This window comes from Teleopsis dalmanni, chromosome 1 (assembly GCF_002237135.1).
Source record: "Teleopsis dalmanni isolate 2A chromosome 1, ASM223713v2, whole genome shotgun sequence".
In the NCBI taxonomy this organism is placed as follows: domain Eukaryota; kingdom Metazoa; phylum Arthropoda; class Insecta; order Diptera; family Diopsidae; genus Teleopsis; species Teleopsis dalmanni.
In genome coordinates, this window is record NC_051846.1 from 3,835,587 (window position 1) to 3,842,569 (window position 6,983).

Genomic DNA, 6,983 nt, shown 5'->3' on the forward strand with positions numbered 1-6,983 from the left:
TGATACATTCTTTCACTTTTCCTTTATCTGTGTCTTGACCACGTTCAAAGTATTTACATTTTAGTTTGTTTTTTTTTATTTATTATTTTTTATTTTATTTTCAATAAAAAACAATTTAAAATGCTTGCCTGCCTCAAGCTTGACATTCCATAGTTGAATAAAAATGAGAGAAAATTGTTATTGTTTTTTTTTTATTATTCTTATTTTATTTATAGTCTCCATAACCTTTTTTTCTAGAAATATCATTATCTCGTTCTCCCTTTTTTCTAAGTTGAAGCAACATTGTATAATCTAGTGGAGTTCCAACTTCTTAGTTTGAGTGTTTAGAATTCCTGCTCAAGGTGTTGTTAAAATTTATTGAAAGATTATGTTTACATAATAAGATATCCTGCAGCAATTTAGACTAGTGTAGCAGAAAAAAAAAAACAAAGAAAAAAAGGGAAATATATAGCGTAGTATAGAATAGAAGAATTATGATATCAAGAACATAGCAAAACTGCCTTCAACAAGGGTTTCTGTTTAATATAAAATACAAATTGCTAACATTCTGAATAAATAAAAGTAATACTAAAAAATATATTGCAATATATGTCTTCACTATTTAAAATAACATTCACTTTCCCCCCCCCAAAATGGAAAATCCATCCCCCTATCAAACTAATCCAACATAAGACGTACTTGTAAGCACAACTGTAAAAAAAGCTAATATCTTATAAATATAACACTATAAGACAGAAACTTCCGTTATATCTCATAACGAATTGATTTAAATTGCTTAAAACCATAGTAACCTAACGGTTATCAAAACTATAGACGATCTATTGTAATGAAAAAAGTAATTATGTAAAAAGCACTTGCTAGTTTGTCAAATAATCGACAAATATCAAAAGATAAGATAAATGCAAGCCAAATGATATTATTGTGCTATTAAAGGCGCATTTTGATACTTTATAATGATCTATTGTATGTAATGATCTATACTTTAATGTAACATTTTCTTAATGAACAACAATTTAAAGTTTGTCTTCTAAATTAACATAAACATAAGAATGCTTTACCAAAGGAATTCTTGAATTCATTCTTCATGTAGTGTTCTCATCGTTTAATAATAATAATTATTAAATATATGTATGTTTATATATATCTATGTTTTCAACCAAGCTATGGTAACAGTAAAAATGCAACCTATGAAAAGCAGAACAAATGATATCACTATTAGCTTCTATATTCTTATTCATGTTTTTCTTGTATTACAAACCAGAATAATAGACAAATTCCTAACTTTTAAATAAAATGAAAATTATATTAAGTATTCGAATAATATCCTTACATCGAAAAGAATACTTTATGTGGAACAAGTATTGAATGAAGAAAAGAAACAGAGATTGAGCTACATATGACAATATTATGAGTAATCATGAAACATATATATAGAAAGTAATCAGCAATGAATAATACCGAATATTTGGTATAAAAAATTTCAACACAATCTACTTAAAAAAATCTACTATAAAAAATAATAGGTGATGCAAATAAAGATGATTAGCAAGACTTGAAGAAAAAAACCTGAGAATTGAGATCATTATGATCGACGATCAAAAATAATAATATCGTTACATAAATATTCTACATTTGAATAAACAGTATACAATATAATATAAAATATTAAATACAATGAAATAAAAGAGGGTTCCATTTATCAATGCACTGCCAATTAAATTGTTATGAAGTTTACAGCTTTAAGATCAGCATACATTGTTATGGTGTTGTTGTTGTTATTGTTTTGGTTTGTTTGTTTCTATGTGTGTGTGGTTGTTGTTGTAATCCTTTACGCACATACGTTCATTACGCTCTACTAACAACTTAAGCAGGTCTCTTAAGTGCTTATATGTGTGTGTAGTAGGGTCCTTAGAACTAAAGTAATTTTACATTTGAAAGCACTTGGGAGCAGATATGACGCTGCATAAAAATGTGTAAGAAGGAAGAAGGAATGGATGCTGAAGAGTCTAGTGAATATATTGTGATGTCTATTGACCCAATCAATTTAGAGTGGCTGCAACTCCTTTAGCTTTGAAGTTCATAACATAACAGAGATACTTTTCATTTCAGATATTAAATGTAAAAAATATGTTGTGTTATTGTTATTGTTGAAAATGGAGTGGAGTAGCTTCTTATATCCTTCTCAGCTTTTGGGATTTTGGTAGTGTAAACAATACTTGAAATCTATGACTGTGAAGGATGTCCACAACAAGTGCTGGAAGGAATTTATTAGAAGAGTTTTTTCTTCTTCTATTTTTAAGTTAAAATATTACACTGATGAATGATATTTTAGTGAAGTTGAAGTGGTAATGAAATTATTTTTAAGTGTTAAGTACTCCATTAAAAGTAGTTCATTTAAAGAGAGTTGTGGAATACTCGTAGATATTATTTTTGTTTTTATGTATTTTTGTTTATTGTTTATGTTATTTATGCTGTTTAGGCAAATAATTAATAAAATATTTTAAATACATATAAATATATATTTTCGGTAAAATTGTATTACACTGAGTAGTAGAAAGAAGTTTGATAAAAAATTAAGTTAATTTAATATATAAAGAATGAAAAGTAATATAAAGTAAAGTAAAATATATATAGAATGAAAATTAATATATAATAAATTAATATAAAATTGGGAATTAAATATATAATTAATATAATATAATTAATATAATATAATAATATAATTAATTAATTAAATATATAAAGAATGAAAAGTAATATAAAGTAAAGTAGTATATAAATTGAGAATGTATTAAGGAATACGAAGAATCTTTTAGTTTTCCGAACCAAAATTTTGAAAGAATTAATCATAACTTTATAAAACAATTAGCGGACCTCAAAACAGTGGTAACGCAATAAGCAATATTAATTATAATCTAAGTGGGTTTTATTCCTTGTAAAATATATATATATATATATACAGGTTGAGTTAGGCTGATTTGGCTAATTATCAGTTAAGCCTTTAGCAATATTTAATAGAACTATACATCTATGTAAATTTGTAGTAAGTACAAGTATAATGTAGGATGTTAATACATTTAGCGAATCTCAAAAATTTTTGCATTTCCATTTCTTTCTTTCGGCTTCACATATGAGAATGATATTTTCTCTTTCTCTCTCATTTTAAATTCAATTTAGTTTAGATTATGTATACCTAATACAGTATCTATCTAATATTAAATATATGAATTTGTTCCTTTCTCAGTTTCCCAAATAGGAATGGCATTCCCATTTTATATTGAGTTCAACATAATAGATAAAATGGATGATGAGTGATTTCTATATTTGGTTTAAAGGATATTTAAAATTCAAACTTCTTTCTCTTATTATTTTTCGAAATTATAAATAAATTCTTATTGATTTTTAATTTTTAAACAAATTTTTTTTTATTTGCAACTGCATTTATTGCACTGCCTTTCCATTATTTGTTAAAAACATTAGCAACATGCTGCGTCGAGCGGGTGTTGCTTTTAATAAAATTTTATAATTTTTTTTGTTGAAGTTATTTCTTATTTGTTCTTGCTTATTGCCTGCCGGATAGATCCTTGCATATCTTTGCTTATCCTTTTAGCATATTAATGTGGACTTAATGCTGTGCCGTTGCTGCATTGGCATTACACCTGCGCATGTGCAAGGCTTTGTTTTCGATTTGCTACGATGAAACTCAGTATTGAACAAAATAACAAGAAAATTCTGAGGATGGCATTTAAAATTATCAGACAAGAAAATTAAAAAAAAGAACAAAAAAGAAACCAACAACAAATATCAACAAAACTAAACCGGAAGTCCGGAAGTGATTTAGTGTACAGTAAGGAAACGTTGAAATATGCGTCAGGCCGACCCGACCCTTCAGAAGGGATTACCATATTATATAGTTATTCATAAAAACGAATTTTTGTTGTTGTTTTTGTTGCTTTCTAACTTGGATAAGTTGATTATTTAAATGATTTTTACTTTTTCATTGAAATGCTTTATTTATTTTTGTTTGTTGTTTTTTAATATATAATGGAAGTCGTTTTTTTTTCTTCTGTCCAAAGAAATGAGTGCGGAAGTAGTTTTTATCTCTATACGCATACACTTCCGGATTTTGTAAATGATTTCTTCCTTTCGATCGAATGTTAGCATTACTCAGTATATAGTTTACTTCCGATTTGTGTACATTTTTGTTCCTGATTTGTTCTTGGGTTCGCATTTAACGTGTATATCTTTTTTTTTGCCTTTTAATTGTGGTCTTTTAGTTGCTTAACATTTACTTCCGGATTTATATTAGCAACCAAATGCTAAATACAACAACAAATATAAACAGCTGCTGAGATAATTTATTGCTGTTATTATAGTTTTATTTTTTTAAGGAATATTACCTAATTTGCACTTGTAAGCATGCAGTGCTGTTCAGATACTTTAATGTACATATATACCAGAGTAAAGTATATGTTTGAATAAATGCTTCCTTATATGGTTTTAAAATCTTTAAAGGAAGTGCATTCTTAGTTAATTTTTTTTTGTTATTTTTATTTTTTTTTAGTTTTGGTTCTACTTTATATCGTTTTCATATAAATTTATTATTAGAAACCTGTTCCTTTCGTACAATATATTTTATTTTTGAGTTTCTGTTAAATACAATATTTTGTTTTGTGTTTGCCTTAACAATTTTGACCTAAATTCGAAATCAAAACAATTATGGAAACAATAGATACAAGTCCACACCTGCTCGGTATGTATGTATACATAAACCTTCGTATGTACAATAAATCGTATATCATATTTACTATAACAGCATGTGGAGTACGAGTGTTTTTGTTTTGATTTCTTATTCATTCGAAAATTTATATTGAAATTGCATTAACATACACTCAACTATAGATACATGCTTAACCCCTTCATTCATGAGTTTGTTGACAATTTTTGATTTCTTTATAAATTCTTTTATAATTTAAAGTTTTTTCTAAATTTTTTTTTTCACTGAAGAACCCCTTCAGAATGCATTACCAGTAAGTCTTTGCTGCTTGCATATTAAAACACCATTGTCAGGCTTATTATGCGTGAAAGCAGGATATGTAAGGATATTATCACATACTTGAGTAGTTTTTTATAATATTGTATTCATATTTATTCAAATTCTTTAGAAGTACAGAAAAAAAAACATGTAAAAAGCGTGGGAAATGCTTTGAAATTTGACGAAACACATTTTGTTGAAGAACTGATTTATTCGAAAGGGTTCTCAGTAATGTTCAAAGGGAGTGGTTGTGCTTTTATGCCGAAATACCAATTGTAGAATAGTGGGAAATATGCAGTATAATATAATTTGTTAGTGCTGAAATGAATTATTTGTTTCTGTAACGTATATAGTATATTCTAGACATCTTACCAGAGTTAAGTTATAGTCTAACTAAATCGTTGGTCTCTTAAATTCTGTTACAGGACTGGTACATCACAGAATGTTTTGCTCAAAATAATGAAAGTTAAAATCTTTACATTCATAGAGACATATTATTTATATAAAGACACTTATGCGGACTGATTTGCGGAATGTCTCATAACAGATATGTCTCATTCAGATCATAAGTATTGTGGCCACTGTGAAGTTACAAGTTTAGGATGATATTTTTAAGGTATGATCGGTAGATGGTAGTATCGACAATCTGTCTCATAATAGACATATCTTATTTAGATCAAGTAATGTGTGCATTGTGATGCCAATAGTTTATAGTATGCTAGTTGCTAAAGGAATTTAAGTTAAAGATAGCATAGGTTTTGAGCATACGTCAGCTCATCTAATAAATTGTATTTGAACTGCTAAATGTCTGTGTTGGAAACATATTTCATGAGTAAATGTTACTTAATAAACAATTCGATTTAAAGTGAAGTTTTGGGCACGTCAGCTAATATAAAATTCGTTTATAGACCAATAAGTTTGTACGTTTATAGAAATATGGACCACAAACTATATGGATTGAAGTTCTATAGTACACCGAAGAACGATGAATGCTAGAAAAATAAATATAAACGTTTATGCGTTTATAAAAATATATACCACGAACTATGTGGATTAACGTTCTATAGTACACCGAAGAATGATGAATGCTAGAAATAATACTGAAGTGGAATATGAGAGAGATGTTTCGAAGCGTCTAAACAAGCTTTGGTCTACAATGAACTATATAGGTACTTTGAATAATAAAACAATAGTTTATAAGCCTCACAAATCTGAATCTGAATTTGAAATTATATGAGTAAAAGTTTGAGTATAACAGTGACGTTAGTTTGTTGTTCCAATGTTTTTACTTTTACTTTAAATTTACTTACTTTTATATGCATTGAAAATATTTTAACACTAATCTACACATTTTAAAATATTTGTAATTTTTTTAACACAAAATATTTTACAGTATTTTTTAACAAATCAAATTTTTATTGCTCTTCTCTACACTTTTTTTTTTTTGGTTAAGTAGAAAAATTTGATATTTTTAACTTATGTTGGCAAACATTTTTCCATATTATACACTTTAGACTCAGGCAGTAACAGAACCGGCAGTAGCAACACCGGCATCGGTACCGGCACCGGCAGTGGCAGTGGCAGTGGCAGCGACAACACCATCAAGCATGCTGGCTGGCATTGTATCCGTAATAAAGCTCATATTACAATTTCCCACTAAAAACCGACAAAGGTATGTGGTCGGTATGCAGCAAGAAGCGTAAAATTGCAGTTAGCAACACTGATTATTTGCTGATGCTTCTTCTTCTACTTCTTGTTCTTCTTTTTCTGCTTCCAATGAACTGCTTTTACACGCTGCATGCTGCACATACAATATTAGCTTTAGGTTTACTTGCCTTTTGAGGCGGCACTCAGCCTACTCACGGGCCGCCTTGACTTGACTGGTTGCTTTGACTGATATGCACAATAAACTTACACGATACTTCCGGTGTAAATTTGTTTAAGTTAC